Genomic DNA, 17820 nt, shown 5'->3' on the forward strand with positions numbered 1-17820 from the left:
CACATTTACATTTAGCAGGACTCAACTGCCCCTTCATGCCAGTTTCTTCTGCTGATCTCATCTTACCAGGTCACTTTGCAATGGCCTCTCTACCTCTTCCCACTTCATCCCTTCCAATTCTACTGTTTGCAAACATGATCATCACAGTGGAATGGTCAATAAGCATGGAAGGTATGAAGTGATGCTCTTTGCACACACACTGAAATACTCAAACTGTCACTCTTGTACTCCACCTGTACTGACAGCCAGAAGTTGATCTCATACAAAAGAATACTTGTATATCACAAAATTTTGCATCATTTAATCTAATTTGATGGGGACTAAGGCATATAAAAGGCTCACACATCTGCTGAACAAATGAAAAAAATAATGATTTCCATATGTTGCTAATACAAGACTATCTTAGCTTAAATCAAGCCAGATACAAATGGAAAGGATGGTAATACAGCAGTAAAATTAGAGATATAATGCCAAAACATCTTCAAAATAGCATCAGGCTATAGCACACATTTATTTATTTTTATTATTGGATCCATACACTGTTCTATTGAATGGAGGGGACCACAAACAAACTGTAAACAGGGGACCTCTAATTTAATTTGGAAATACCACAGAAACCATTGTACCTTGCAATAATTCATGACATCAGCAGTACCCCTGGATGCAATTCCAGCCATGAGATTTAAAGAGGCCCATTATTTTTCATACATACACTTTGCAATATATAAAGTGGTAAAGGAACGGTAGGTGAATTTGCTCCAAAGTAATTAATTCTAAGGGAAGCCAACAATAATTTTTTTGAGAGTTTTAGAAAAGCATTAACTCCTGATGTCCTCTGTCTGGAAGAAAACTATTCCTTCTGAACCTGGTGCTATCATCATCTTTTGTTTGTAAGTTAGATTCCTGAACATTAGTCATAATCTTCAAACATTTTTCCAATGTCTCTGTCTTTTTTGTAGTGCAGGAAAACCTGAACATGCAGGTTAATATGCATCACTAGAAGTCCTAACAAACTGGTCCATTAACAAGAGGGATAAGGTGATATCCAAATAGCAAGGCCAGTCCCAGTGCAAGCAAATAGATTTCCTTGAGGTATTCTCTGTAAAATTTTGATTCTAGAATTATGAAAACTTCCTCATGAGAAATTCAACACTGAAAATTTACTACTTAAGGTCAAAAAATGACTTTTAACCCACTGATGCATACAAATGAGGCTTATACAACATCAGCGACAGGACAGAGGAATGTTTACTTATTTCCACGACCAGGGTAAATAGTTCTAATGTGAGTGATGCTGTGTGTTCGACATCACCAACACATCACACAGTGCAAGAACCAGCACCATAGCATAGACATTAAATCACCTCCGGTAAAAGGAGCATATAGAAAGTAGAGTATATATAAACAGTATGAATGTATAAAGTGTGAAATAGGAAAAGTAGTAACAGGGTATTTTGAGTTGTAATTATGTATTTCCTTGTCTTAAACAAATGTGTTAATCTTTTATGCTTTGCTTTACAAATCTGAGCCCACACTGCATGTCAGTATATACACAGTCACATTTAACAAAACACATAAATAATTATTACACACATTGCCAAATGTCTGAAACTTTGCATGTAACTACACCTCAGCAGAGGTCAGCATCCTAACTGCTCTGCATTTGAAAAAAGATAAAGATTGTATTTATGCTACAGACTCTGAAATCCTTTGGCATCAGTTCACAGGAACAGTCATCCATTCTCAGAAAAAAAAACAACCTGTAATGTAAGAATTTTATTTCTCTATAGATAACAGAAATGCAAAACAATGCTTTGTGTTTTGAAAACAGAAGGACTCTTTCATAAAATAATTTAGACTTTGCATCACTAATTAACCTGAAATGTTCTTCACAAATATAAAAGCCACTTTAAAAAATTAGGGAAAGCTGCTCTAAGAAATTTAAGTAGAAGCATGACCTTTTTCTCCCTGATTCAATCCTAAAAGCTGATGAAAAGGAATTCTGTCCATCAAAAGCATTAAAGTTTTTAGTTCAGAGCATACTTCTGTATTAAGCCCAACACCTAAGGATAGTTTTATGCAACACCAGTGGATATGACATACTTTCATGCTTTACTTAGACAACAAGTATTCAATTGAAGAGACTATACAACATTGTAGAAAATTAGAAGTTAAAATTAAAAAAAAAAAATCTCTATATATATTTGCTTTAGCCATGTAACATGATTCACCCAACGGGGCTGATCTTCAAATTACTGGGATTTTGTAAAGTGGTTTGTGTCACTCTCTAATGCCATTTCAAGCACTGAACGAGATGAGAGGTAAGCAACAGACTGCCCAGGTCACAACCACACACTGCATATAAATCTCTGGAGGCTGATTTTGAAGGAGACCTTTGAAGTAGAAACGTAGCACCCACTTCTCTGAGCTGCGTTCATTCCTTTAAGCCCTAGTAAGTTAAAACCAGATTCAATAAAGTTGCCATCTGGCAAGTATGCTGCAGGAGGAAGAGGTTCTAATCCTGGCCACAGTTCTTTGTGTCCTGGGAAAAAAAAGAAAAACCAATTTCCAAAGACTTGGGCGAGCTTCCTATGGAAGCCAGATGGAGTTTTTATTGAATCTGCCATTTAAATAAAGAAGAATTGAGATGGTTACGCTCAAAACTGATGGCTAAAGTGCTTTTGCTTAGAAATTAAAAGCAGAGAAAGATTTCACATTACAATCTTGAAATACACCACAAGAAGCTTGTGCTCTGTAACATACAAGAGTAACATAATATACATATTACATACAGAGAGAGAGTTATCAAAATATTTTTGAATTTCTGAATTTTTTTTTAGGGGACACTTCAGCTTTCCTCTATTCTGCAACCAGCACAGAAAACGCATCAATCTCTGATCCATAAGCAATATTACGTGATAATAGCATATCAGTAACATATAAAAGAAAAGTGATCACGTTTAAGCGGATGTAATGCCACCGACTAATAGCTCCCAAAGGAAATAGATACAGTTATGACAGCAGTTTTCCAGCTCAGGGAGAGAAGGCAGATAAAATGAGAGTGGAGAAATGAGATTATATATACTTTGGAGTCTTCATGATTGCCTTTTGAAATAAGGTAATTTTTCATGTGGCATTTTTCAGTCATGACTGATGACGTAAATAATGCCTTTTTTGACACAACATGACTTTTTTTTTAATTTCAAAATTTGTTGTAGAAAACTTTACATGGTTTTAGTGCTTTTTAAGCTTGCCACTACCATCTTGAGTAGCATTGGTGAGAGGCACTGGTGGACTCTTTATGGAAAATGTTGAACTGACTATAGCAACATCATACTCTTACCATGAACCACAGTGATGAAAAACATACTTTAAATTTTTAGTCACAAAATGAAATGGCATGACATTATTTATGAGTGTTGAAGATGACTTCACTGTAAGAAATTCTTTCAAACCATGTTTGCAACTATCTTTCAAGGTACAACTGCAGACTTTAGAAAACCTGTTTTGAAGTGAATTATCCCAGTCCTGAGATTTGCTTGGGGAAAGGATGCACTTAGATAACTGGAAAACCAGCTCAGCTGTATGTGGATCACTTGCAGAGTCTCAAAGCACACTGGAGATGGGGAGAAGAGAGAACAAGACAAGAGACCCATCCACAACATCATCTTCTGAAGAGGAGCCGGTGAGCTGCCAGTCAGTAAAACACAGCAGCTCGCTCGCTCTTGAACCCAGGAACAAGAACCTAACAGCTAAACCTGCAGAAACAGTGAAAGCAGAGCACTGTTATAAGCTACACTTTTTTTCCAGTAGATCCCATTGTGCCTGCTGGGTGAAAATGCATTTAAAAACACAAGGACTGGTTTGTGTTTTTTAAAAAAATAATTAAAAAACCAAACCAAAACAAAACAGCAAAATGGAAATGGAATGAGGGTTGTTTTTCATTCAGCAAGTAATACACCTCTAACTAACCCACATCTGACAAAATTTGCTCAGAGCTCCCTACAATTTTGAAGGACAACACAATTTATTATGAATAGAATAGCCCTCGTGCAATCAAAATCCTTAATCAAGATTTGACATTGATCTCTGAGAAAAAGGGTCTGCTTTTAATGCAACGATAGCCCTATCATTGTAATATAGAGGATTTAATGACATAGGAGACAAACATGGGAGTCTGCTGTTAATAATCTCCCATTTGTTGCACGGTATCAGATTTCAACAAGAATTTATCTGCCAAGGTTAATTTTGTGTTCCAGAAATAATTATCTTTACTTTTGATGAGTAGCCATTATGTTCCATTACTAGTATTAATATAGCCAATGTATGACTCATCAGAGAGCAAGAGCAGCAATGCACTTGTATATTTTAAATTAAAGGACTTGCCCACTTAATGCCCTTCTAGCCCCTGCAGAATTAAGGAATAAACTCACCCTCATAAACCAAAAAGTCAGTAATTCAGAAATAACACTGCCACTTAATGGAAAGGTAGAATGGAACAGCATAGCTGGAAACAACGCTATGTGGATTCAACACCCTGCAAGGTATTTAAGACAATATCCACCATTTAACATAGGTTGATCCATCCCATAAGCATAAAAATGTTTTTACTAGCATTTAGATTAATGTTTCTTCAGTCAGAGACAAGTTAACAGCAAGAACAATCTCCACATTACACAGGGAGTCACTCCAACCTCTCCTTCGGTTCAGCAGCAGGATTTTAAATGAAGAACTCCTCACTGCACTATCCATCATTACACTGGGACTCATTTAAAAGATAATCACAGAAGAACAACTATTTCCAATAGACCTGGCTGCACATCACCAAAGATAACCATTCAAAGAACTAATATGCACCAGGGCAAAGCATGGATTAAATAAAGCAGGCTGAAAAGCTATTTGAACATCTCTGAAAGGGATCCCTCAATGAGGAACTGCTCTGGGCTCAGCTGGTGCCCATGGCTCACAGCAGAGCTCAAGCTGACACGTTCCTGTTTTTAGCCAGGGTGAGAAATCCCATATCAGAAACTGCAGGCTGGGGAAGAACTGGTGCCAGGCAGCACCACTCACCCGTCACCTCTCTCCACGGCCCTTGGCTGGCTGCAGCAGGAGACAGCCTGTGCCAGGTGGGGACACCAGCGCTGGAGGGACCCCGGCTCTGCTGTGCTCCCCCCTCCTGGTGTCTGCACAGCCCCTGCGCAGGGGAGAATTAAATTTCTCCTGGTTTTATACAGAGAAGTTGAGTCAAATTCTGCCATCAGCTCATCCAGCTCAGGCTGCAGCATCAGTGCCCTGCGTATCACAGTATCACAGTATGTTTGGGATTGGAAGGGACCTCAAAAGATCATCTAGTCCAATCCCCCTGCTGGAGCAGGAACGCCTAGGTGAGGTCGCACAGGAACATGTCCAGGCGGGTTTTGAATGTCTCCAGAGAAGGAGACATATAACTCCCAGTGCGTTTCAGAGTGACCAGAACAATGACAAATAGAAGTAACTGGCATACACCTAAGTAACTAGCGAGCCATTAACATGACTCAGCAGCATGACATTATTTATTTTTAGGTGTGTTATTTTCAAGCTGATCATTACAGACATTGTAACAGATGTGGTAAGAAACTGTATTGAAATGAAAATTAAATTAATTCATTTTTTATAAAGCTGTTCCTCTGGACCCTAGGTTAGAGTGGATGGGGGTAGGATCACTGTAGAGATTCACACAGGATTTTCTGAAAGTATGCTCAGACTGTACGAAGCTGGATAATTACTAAGTTTCACCTCTTGTGTACATTTAAACATAGCACCATTGTTAAAGAATGAATTTCAATAGCAGCAGTGTCAGTGGAGTACATGTGTTTTACAGAATGTGACACTTCCAGAGGGAACAGGTCCTTACAAAGTGATGGTAAGCAGAAACAATACTTAACTAGAATATGTTCCAGACCTGTTAAACTAGTCTGCTTTAAATTAATTGCCTCTCTTGTGATTTTCCTCACCAGATTCCAATGCTCATATTGAAAACAATCCTGAATTTTAGACTGAAAACACAGAAACTAAGTAGATACAAATATCAGACAAAAATCTCAGTCAACCACCAGTATTAACCCGCTATTAAGGAAAATGAGAATGAATTCCACAAGTCATTACTAAGACAGACCTGGTAAAGCCAAAAGATGGATCAGACAAAAAGAAAGCTAGCTTCCTGTATCAGGCATTTTGAAGATTAATTTTTTAAAAGACAAGATCAAAGACAGAACCTAAATTTGTAAATTAAAAAAAAAAAGTATTTGTGAGAACTGTCAAGATTTTCATTTTTCTCTCAATTCAAGAATGGAAAAATCTGTGCAGCACGGTACCTACCAGAGAACGGGACAAAGCTCCTACTAAAGCTCTACTACTAGTTCACTGATGCCCAATTCAGACCCAGGCCAAACCTATGCTTGTACTTCCCTTTCAGAGTCTGTACTTCCAGTTAATTGTACAAACTCACTTTTGAACTTCTGTAAGTCCAAAAAGGCTAGCAGCTTCCTTTTTCTTGATTTCTTATGATTTTTTTTTTTAACTTTATCAAGAAGTTTTTGAGGCTTCATTGTTCAAAGCAGTAGTGTCACTAAAACTTAAGCCATCCCTCATAGAACTTAAGGTGCACAGAAAGCTTCTGTAAGAGATTGCAGGAGTTTCTGCAAATTTTTCAGATCCTGATTACGTCCCTCCTCCTGATTTGTGTGATTAAATACTCCTTCACTTTTAAAGTGTGGCTTAATGCTTGAGAATAACTGGACATAATTTTGCTTTGTATGAGTAAAGAGCTGAAATGTAAGACAAGGAAACTGACTGACTATTGTATTGTAGCACAAAGTACGCTAATCAATGTGTAATAAAATTAATCTACATCCGGGCCAAATGTAGGGTGTTTACAAGGGAGCATACAACAACAACAAAAAAAGATGACATGATCTTTCATCTTTATGCCACTCCTATTCAGCTCTGTACAGACACAATTGATCATGTTCCATACTTCTGTATTTTGCTTTGACAACTAATCCTGAGTTTACAAACATCAGAGAAATGATCTTACAGAGCCCATGCTAAAAGCTGCAAAGCTTGAGACTTTGTTCAGGATTGCTTACAGTAGCTGACAAGTAAAAATCTTCACTTAAAACCTGTGAAAGCAGAGAGGGTGTATGTGTACTCATATACCCCTATGTATGTATGAAGATTAAAATAAGATGCTAAAAAAAACCCCAGCTGGATTATGAATTTGTGAAAATATACACGCATAGAACTGTATTTTCAGCAATTTCTTTAAATAGTGCAGCTAAAACAACCATCAGGACTACCTGGACTGTTTATGCAGAAGCAAAAGGAAAAAGTTACACTACAATGTCAATATATAAGAGGCTTTCCATACATCTCAGCTCAACAGTCATCTGCAGCATCATGAAGCCAATGGTTGTAAACATAAAAGTAATATTGATTCACAAATCCATAAAGTCAAGACATTATTTCTTGTATTACCTGATCCTGAAGTAGCATCTATGTAATTGTCAAACAATTATACAAACAATAAAAGAAACAGGATTAATTATACGTTCAAATTGTGTTTTCATGCACAAACTATGTAGCCTTTTCCAACCTTAATATGGAAGGCTGATTGTAAATATTTAACAATTATTTTTTATTTTTGCATGAGATAACGTAAAACACATTTTTCTAATTAAATAGCACCTTATTCAGTGTGAATCCGTCTAAAGCAAAAGAAACATGAGGAATAAATGAACTTTATTTTTAAAAATAGTAACTAAATCTTTGGAGATAGATAAAGGTTTCAGCAGTTTCAGCATCAGAAACCAGGAAGCATCTCTAAAGTGATTGCTAAAAGTATGTCCATATCACTGGAAACATCTTGTACAATTCTGTGTACCATTTTTCATTATTTTTTAAAGGTAAATTGGAATAATAATGGTTCACGACATGCATTCGCTCAACATATCCCCTCCAGCAGGAACCAGATAGGGCTAGGGGCTAACCTAGCACTGCTGAAGACGTACAAATAAGAGATTGAAGTAATCAAAGGTTCACCTTACATTTTAAACAATTCTCTCTTTTCTGTATTATAGAGGTTTGTACAAAGGGGCTGAGATTATCAAGAAAAAAGGCAAAACCACATTTATAAAACTTCCAGCTCTGTCGCAGGCAGGCTCTGCAACCGCTGGGTCACCCTGATCTACCGTTTCTTTTTAGTCATTTTCTTTTGCTTTCACTAGTTTCAATGAACCCTGACAACCCAACACGTTTGAGGTACATCTGTGCTGCACATATCACTGGCAAGTGGAATTACTCTACATTTTGTGACAAGAGATGCCAACACAAAAAAGTGGACTCAGTCTTCTATTTCTAATTTTTAAATTAAAACCTATTTTTCTAGTCACCCTCTGTGTACACTCTCTCTGTGCTTTATTCCAGAATATTCATTTATTATGTATATGCAGAAACTGTGATACATGACAAGCCAGAGAAGACCAGCAATGTGTCTATCACTGTTCTGTGCTAAAACTGACACACTAGTTGTAAATCTCAAAACCATAAAATCCTCAATTAATAGTGACATACAAGTGCTCTAAACTCTTGTTATACTTCAATTAGCTTTCACGTATATTTACTACAACAGTGCTGAGCTCATATGCAAGCTAAACATTATAGCAGTGATTTGGAGAACAAGGTTTTGGCAACTAAATATATTTATATCTCACAAAAAAATAAAAATAAATCACGAGGCACTCATCTACGGAAATTGTTCAGCATACTTGATAAGATGAAAGGATCTTTAAAGGTAAAGACAAGCTTAAATTCATTATCTTAGTCAAAGGGACATCAGTATCACCATGCATTTTGTACATTAAGATGCGGATTTAGATCAGCGTGCTACTTCCCTAATAAATATAAAGTACTAAAATTTCACAATCTCAAGTCATGAAAATAAATTGAAAACAATTAATTGTTGATTTATGACAAAGATTTGTATATACACAAACTCCTGTGTTCCATTACTACTTTAGCTCAAGTTTCCCTATTTCCTTTGCTCCAGCTGCACTTGATTCTGCATCATTAAAACAAGCACGAGCCTTCCTGTCAATTATAAGCAGATAGAGTCAGACATCAGGGATCACTTTCTGACAGCTCAGTGCAATTCTGATGCTAATGACCACAAACACCTGCATCGATTTCCTATGCCTAAGCCATCTTCATAGGGCAAACACACTCAGGTTAAATATGTACCAATATTTCTCACAAATAGCTTTTTGTCCCTCTCATCAGCATTGAACTAGAAAAATTGACAAAATGGTAAACCTTGGCCAAATGGTAACACAGGATCAGTTTGGAATAATTGCACAAGAGCAGTTTCTCTACCTGAGTCATGGCAAGAGAAGTCTGACTTTCAGAGAAAATGCACAAGTGGCACCTTGGCGTTTTCTAGGGACTGGATGACTTTAGTGCATCTTCATCAATTTTTATTTTGTATCCTCCACTGTTGCACTGGAAAACCTATTTTCTATATTTAGTGCAGATGTGTAAAAATTAACCTGCTACACCTTGCATAGTGACATAGTAAATAGCTCCGCCTGAATTGTTTTTTATCCGTATCTGTTATCTCCAGCTTCCCTAATTTTCTCCAGTTCCTGCCGTTCATGAAAGAAAGAGACAGCAGTATCATTACCGCCTCACAGTAGGAGGCAATCAATGAAAACTTTTGCTGCTGGTGGTTGAAAATTTGCCAGAAAAATGGTAATGACATGAACATCCACCTCTAACAGGAACATGCTCTATTATTAAGAGTTGCTATTCTCTTTCCAAACACTCAAGGGAGCTATGAGCCCGCAATTCAATTTTTCAATCCAGGAAGTAAAATCTCAGTGAAATTGTGAGCTTATTTGTTTATTTAAAGTTTTGTCATGAATTAGCCAAGCGTTTTGGTTTAGATTATTTTATTTAACGTGCAATTTATTATATTTTATGGGATCTATGAAGCGAAATGCAGGAGATAAGGTCATGCTATTTTGGTGGGGGGGGTTTGTTTGTTTGTTTGTTTTTAAAATGTATTCATCTCCTAAGAAATATATGTATATGCTTCAAATGAAAATCTATGAGAAGACCTAAAATAGTATTGTAACACATCTGCATTTGAACCTTTAATTCCTTAAGATGCCCTGGCAAATAATGCGTTTTCTTAAGTGCTCTTACAATACAGATCTGCTTTTAAAATATTTTCATAAAAATCTATATTACACCTGCCATCATTAAGAAAAAAGAAAAAAAAAGAAAAAGACAAGAAACCCTCCATCCCAGCTGTGAACATCATTGTTTAATAAAACAGAAGATCTTTTCCTTTGGGGACTTTTAGTCATTACTGCTCAGTAGCTACTCATTATGCTGTTGTCTTAAAGCATAAATGTTGTCAGCAAAATGGGAGATATTGTATTGACAAGGCTTGGGAACAGGCTGACATAAGACTAATGATATGCATTTGACACTGACAGCTTTTCTAGACAGCTCTTCCCCACTAGCTTTAAGACAGACATGAACTATATTGTATTCCTGACAAGCTATAAGAATGAACTAGAGCAGTCAAAAAGAAATAGTAATAAAAGCAGCAATACAACCTGGAATAGCAGGGGCCATAACAAGAGTTCACAAAAGTTTTATTTCCTTTAAGCGAACTTCTGGGTTCTGGCCCAGTCCCTGGCTACAGGGCACACCAAACAACCACAGATACAAAACAATCCCCCTCAGATGACTGAAGACTGAATTTGTTTAACATATTTCATAGCTATTTCAACACTTAAATATGTTTTTACGAGAAAGTTAAATCTTTGCCCTCTGTTTATTTCCTCTACCGCCAATAGAAGAGAAGGCAATTCCTTCAGATCGCTCAGTCAGTCACTTTTGATAAAGGTTTCACTAATCAGAAAGCAGCAGCATTTCTGTTGGGTAACTTCTGATCATCTACTGCCTTTAATTGCTAACAATTTCTACTACATCGAGGTCTGTACTGAGGCCTGGGTTGCACTGATGCACACAAATAGTCCTTGATGTTGTCATTTATTCTGAATTGGAAGACTACCAGAGAAGCCATTCCGATCACACGTTTTTGATGTATCAACAAAGTGTGACAGTCACAGAGTCAAAGTACCGTCCTTGTGCAGTAACTAGCCCCTGGGCAACCCAGCCCCAAAAGAATATCAAAGTACAAAGTTTATACATTTACATTTCTCTCAGACAGTGAAATTGATGCTTCCTCTCTGATGCTTTCTGCTCTGCTTATGAGCTGAAAACACCTCCAGTGCCATCTCCAGTTGCAAAGTAATCAGGTCTTGTTCCAGCACACTATCTCCATACACATTTTATCACAGCATTTTGATTTTTCAGCTCCTCCACAAAGGTGCTTGCTGCATCATTTCACCAAGACCTCATGTTTTAAATTCAAGTGTCAGCAAAAAACCTCATTTCCGCTGCTTCCCCTCTTTCCTTATCGAGGCAGTAATATTCACAGGCGAAAAGACTACAATGCATAATGAAAATAGAAGTTCAGATTTTAATTTAATACCACAGAAATGTAAACTCAAAATTTTAGGCTTAGTCTCTCTGCTCAGAAACTCTTAGCTGTGCCTTAAAAACAAACAAACAAAGAAAACCACCACCACTAACACACCAGCATCAACAAACCAAGCAGGGGTTTATGTCATGGCTAAGACTCAAGCGCATTGACTTTTCCGTGAGCGCTATTCATGAAACAGAGCTTTCCTGGAGCAGTAATAAATAGCTGCCTGGCTTAGTATTTTTTGTTGTAAAAACTTAACAGAGCTCAAACTTAAGGCATACACTTATTTATTCCCATTTTATCATTAATGATAAATACTACATTTCATGCCAAAAAGAGACCACGACATACAAACCTTTATAACTGTCAGATTGCTTTCTATGCTACAGCTGACAATAAAATACTCACAGTAGGGTGTACTCTTCCTTTCATAAATCTTCTCTGCTTACAGGTTCAGGACTCAAGACTGAAGTTAACTTTCCTAGAGTTTGTGAAGTCAGTGTGACAGAAATGTAAAACAAACCAGCTCGCTGGACTAAACTCCTGGGATTCTCACGCTACATGCGATTAAGAAAGGCTGGATTAGGAAATTCCAGATCAATGTCCCAATTTGCAGTTGCAATTTAAAAAAAGAAAAAAGGAATAAGAAGGGAATACAACATGATCTCTGTAACATAATGAAATGTACATAACAATGTGTTATCTGTATATCTTTGTATTCAAACCTGAGCAAAACTCCAGAGATTATTCTTTTCGAAAAAAAAAATGTGACCTACAGAATTGTTTGGTAACCCAGGCCTTACTGAAAATAAGAAATTCAGTTTTAACATGGATCCACATTGACTCTAAACACTACTGCTACATGCATGATGCAAAATGCATATAACTGTCGTCTAAGCCAGATACCTAGGAACTTCATTGAATAATATTCTCCCAGTTTCAGGCTGCAGGATAAGAGGTCCAGTGTATAAACCAATCTTCATGTCTCAGAGGTTCTCTGATGAACACTAATGCTACTTCCCAGACCACTAACCAACCACAGGTGCCAGTTTTTACATAAATTGCGTGCACACTTCTTTTGCTGATGCACTAACACTTTTCTGACTGAAGCGCAGCAAAATGTACTGGACAACTGCTCACTCTTCTAATGAGACTTCAGTGTGAGAAAAGCAATGGCAGAAGTGCTTAAAAATATAATATTTTGTGGCTTTCCTGTTGCTCTGGTCTGAAATGAATATTGACAAGTTCCGCTGGCACTCGCTGTGAGTTCCCATACACTGGCTGGTAAGGTTGAAAGTGGTCAGGAGGAAAATAAATAAGTATCAGTCCCCAGCATATTTCACCACTTCTAAAGCAATTGCCAATTTAATAAACATTGATTTCAAGGAATGAGATAAGATTCTGGCTTTAGGCTTGCAGGAACCAGTCTGAAGGAACTGTTGTTTCCAGTCATTATTCCCCGGTTTTTATGTGTTATTAGAAAGGCTCTGACCTCCCATATTTTTCCATGCAGTGGAGAAGACTTTCCTCAGCTACTTACCTCAATTGACTTGTGCAATTGGAACACAATGTACAGTTAAAAAACCCCTTGGTTTCTGGTACAAAGTAACTGCCAGTGAAACCGGGCACCCTCACGCCCCTCTGCCCATTCCTCTGGAGGTACTCAATATGGATCCAAGTATTTCAGCCTATCAGTTCCATTTAATGCTGCAAATACAGTAGTCCACTGAGATGAGACAATTGTGGGAAGCAATTTAGGTGAAGACTATCTGATCCGCTCCAAAGGTATCCTCCCCACTAATACTGTTAGGCATAGCTTCTCACACACAACATACTTATACTATGAAAAGTCAAGGGCGCTAGAAGCACTCAGCCTGTCATCCCATTCCCGTGATTCAAATGCAGTTTACCTGCACCACTGACTGCGTGGCCTTCCACGTACACTTATATACTTGCGTACAGAACAGGGCGTTTCAGAAAGACAAAAAACAACTAACAGACATCAGATGCTTAGTTACGTAGGCTATAGTGTTGAACTGAGGATGGAAATTTGGGTAACAATATGTAAGAGTAATAATCCTAAAGAAGTAGACCTGCTATTTGTCAACGCTTTTGACTAACTTTGAAGCCCACTATCTCAACAGTCTTGCTGGAAGAGGAGAACCTTGAAAACACAGGCTGCTGACTGTCTCATTAAAGGATGCACAGTGGGCTCACAAGTTGCCTTAAATACTTTGAGTTTTCATCAGCCGCCTTGGCTCTTAGATTGGAAACAGTTTGCGAAGGGCTGGGTGGAAGGCAGAGGCTGGGAGGTGGCACTGCTAGCACTGCTGTGCCGAGCCTGCCCAAACCTCGCAGCACAAAGCCTGGACAGAGAGCCCTTCAGCTCTCCTCCTCGGACAATGCAAGTTAAATGCACATCTGTAAATAATGCTGCTGTGTAAATAATGCTGAGCCTGTACCAGACTATAGACTCAGATCAACTGAAAGTGCAAGCATACATTGCAAAAATATGTATTTTAAATACAATCACTGGCCTTATCTGAACTGGCTGAGGTCAAGAACCCCGTAGACTTCACCAGGTTTGAGACCAGAGGCAACACTTAGCAAGGACTTGCAGACAGCATAAGACAAATTTTAGTGTATTCACAAAGACATGAATGTGTGAGAGTATGGGTTACACGTCAGGAGAGAAAGATGTATGCCTGGGGACTTGTGCATAAAAATGTTCAGTCCATGAGAAAATGAAAAAATTAAGAATGAGAAAGTGCTACGTTTCAAGAACTTATACTAAATACAACATATTTTAAAGTCTCAGTGCCTACTTGCTGAGCAATGTCATATGTTGCTTTAAACGTCTTTGTCCAGAATTTAGATTCAAAATAGTATTCAGACTATTAGCACTATCCTAAGAGTTTAATGTGTTTAATGTGTTTCTCTGTAGCTATAATTCAGTAATATTTTGTTTTTAAGGTTGGACAATATTCCCTTTTAAACCAAGATTAATGCAGCATATCGACTGTAATTCTTCAATGATCCTCATCCATTTCAATGAATGCTACTTCACCAAAAAGCTCAGTGGAGTCAGTCGGTCTACATATCACTAAACCCACTATTTTTTATTGGATGCCATAAGGACGTTATGGACCTATCCAACTCAAAGCTCTTTGGCTGACCCAATTTTGCTAAAATACAACTTTTTGCAAAGATCACATTGCTTTCTCAAAATGGGAATGCCTAGCTGCATATCTTTTATTTTGTATTGCACTTCGTGCATTGGATTGGCGAACCTCAGAAAGGATCTCACATGCTGCTGCGGTGATGATCAACAATGTAATTTTAAAATTAGATTTATTCATTACGGTTTTAATTCACTTTTCTCTGAATAAAGGCAGAGTAAATCAACTTATACAGCTGTATGAGCAAAATATAACTCTCTTCTGGAGCAACAGACAGCTAGTAGAGTTATACAGCAGACCTCTACGGTCATAAGGCTGAGGTCCAAAATAGACTGGGCAACTTCCGTAGCCACAGGGCTCGGATCCAGAGTAAAGTGGCTTCCTCACCTGCAGACTATATTTCCGTTTCCTCAGCATTACCCCAGTCATGGTAGATGGTTCAATTTTTGACCTTGTCTGTCTCTCAATCATATCCAATTATCAATATCTTTTCCACTTTTAAAGGAAAATTGAGAAGGCACAAACAGATGGCACTTATTCAGAAATTGTTCTCTTCTGCTATAGATTTTTGAAAAACAGTGCAGTACAGCACAACAGAATCGCAGAATGGTTGAGGTTGGAAGGGACCTCTGGAGATCATCTGGGCCAAACCCTTGCTCAAGCAGGACCACCCAAGCCAGTTGCCCTGTTACTTAAGTTAATTTATTTTATGCTGAAACCAAAAGAATGCTAGCCCCAAAGACATTTTAATCACAGGCATTTGCAGTCTCAATATTATTTCCTAGATTCTACTTTTGATTCAAGAAAATTTTAAAAGTTGTACACAAGCGAAATATGACCTTCCTGGAAATGTTTCATTTTACAAAATGAGAACCATCTGCCAAAGATGCAGTAGCATCATGCTAAAAGATTAGAAGTAGCAACTTTGTAATGCAGCTATGGATTCGATATTTATAAAAGCAGACATATATAAATAAAATCCACACTTAATAAATAGATATGCTAATACAAACAGCAATGCATAGATCTTAATTATAATCAGAAAAAAAAAATTAAATTGCTTCTTTAAACTATAATCATGTTTCTCCTGGAGCAGCCTGGATTAAATATGTTTCTTCTTACTTATGCAGAATACCCTGTTTTCTAAAACAATTAATTTACCCTGGAAAGTTCATAAATGAAGCTGCTGGCTAACATTCAGGACATCAATCAGTACATAGTCCGACATGTAAATTATGGAAACAAAGCAAGGACAAGATTGATACTGCTCCTATTTCTATTCTGATTTAAACAATTTCTATCTCACACTTAGATTTCATATTGGTTACCCACAGACTAGACTACGTATTAGTACATGCTCATTCATAAGCATGAATACACATCTGGGAAAGTCAAACAAAAGTCGTAATACGGATACACACAGACTTTGAACCCCAGTCTTTGGCTACAATCGAGAGCTGTTGAGCATAACTGCTCATATGCTGGTTTTAGATAGAGCATTCATTTAGTGTGAACAGATTTTATATCTGAATACAAGACTACATCCAGTGAACCTTATAAAATTATAATTAGTTTTTCCAATGTTAACTTTATAGAAGCCTTATTTTTCTTATAGTTTCATACCACTCCTAAACTCCTACATGACTTCCCATGTTTTCTTTGAAATGGCACAAGATTGATACCTGCAGAGCTCCAGAGATCAGGCAAGCAGAAAGCCTTCTATTTCCATCGGAACTAGGCTTCTAGTTATCGATGGATAAAAGTGAGTGAAACTGGATTGTTTCCCAAAATAACGCACCACTGCGAAGTTTCCAGTCCTGGAAACACAGTTCATGTGGCCAAATATAGGCACATGAGTGGCTCCCCTGACGTCAAGAAAGTTACTGAGATGCTCTGTGCTGAGCCTGCGCCTCAAGGTTCTGGGAACTCAGCGCCATAGACCTGTACTGCTACTGACAACCCCAACAAAAGCAGTTCTTACCCATGTTTCATCTTTTCCCCTCCCACACCGCCACTTCAGCTGTGCCAACACGTTGCGGAACTGTGTATAACTAAAGGAGCGAGCTGGGTTTAAATCAACTCTGTCCAGAAGAAAGGTTGTATGGACAACCCAGCTGTGTGGTGCCCAGCCCTGGACCAAGGCGCTACAGCGCAAGTGAGAAGAACGGTTAACCATCCTTTCTTTTCTCCCTAGCCAAAGCCAGGAAAACAACTCTTCTTTCCAAGCTCCTGCCTACAACCTGGTCTATTATAGTACAATAAGCCAAAATATCCTGAACTGAAGATGATCATGGTTCAAGGGGATTTTCCAGAAGTTTTTCAGTTGCCACATGTTGCCTGGGACAGGCCAGGCCAGCAGCTGCGGGAAGCACACAGCACACTACGAGGCACTGCCTGCTGCGAGTTCATGCTTTATGGTTTCCCAGGCTTAGGCTCTCCGGGCAGCACTTCCCTGCAGCAGCAACCAAGAGACTCCAGTTTGTTGGCACAACTGACAGAGTTGATGAGATAGCAGCGCCGAGTTATTTGTTTGGGAGATACATGTGACTTGGCCATCTGCATGGAAAACGTATGCTGTGGTCTTCTAATGAGGACTACATGCAATGTTTGATAAGAGGACAGATTGCTGTGTTACCTTTTCCATGATAATCCAGACAGATTGCCGAGCACTGGCTGGGTCAACTGCATGTATTTTTATTTTTATTTTTTTTGCAATTCCTCGGAAAACTAACAAAAAACCACAGAAAACACAGGCTGATGGCTTCTGCATTGTGAAATTACTTTGTTCTGCCTTTGGGATGATGAACTTTCTCACACATTTGATTGATGTAACTAGTTTAACTGATTAATCACTTTGCCTCCTAGCAGTTCCTTCCTGCTTATATCCAAGGAAACAGTCAATTAGGACTATAATTAATTCTTCCTCTCATGATGGGGTGAATTTGGAAGGTTGTGACCACATGAATGAAGGCAGTGCAGCTGGTTAATCTGCAACCCCGAGCCTCATGCTCCTAATGAACAAAGTACAGCTCTTGTACTTCAAAC

The 17820-nt window shown here is 38.1% G+C and overlaps 1 protein-coding gene across 2 annotated transcripts in view; it reads right to left on the bottom strand.

The window, feature by feature from the left end:
• The window catches only part of RET (ret proto-oncogene), a 161428-nt gene that overhangs the window by 40300 nt on the left and 103308 nt on the right, over positions 1-17820 (bottom strand). The gene's annotated exons all lie outside the window — the stretch shown is intronic.

The sequence above is a fragment of the Columba livia genome, chromosome 6, assembly GCF_036013475.1.
Source record: "Columba livia isolate bColLiv1 breed racing homer chromosome 6, bColLiv1.pat.W.v2, whole genome shotgun sequence".
Classification (NCBI taxonomy): domain Eukaryota; kingdom Metazoa; phylum Chordata; class Aves; order Columbiformes; family Columbidae; genus Columba; species Columba livia.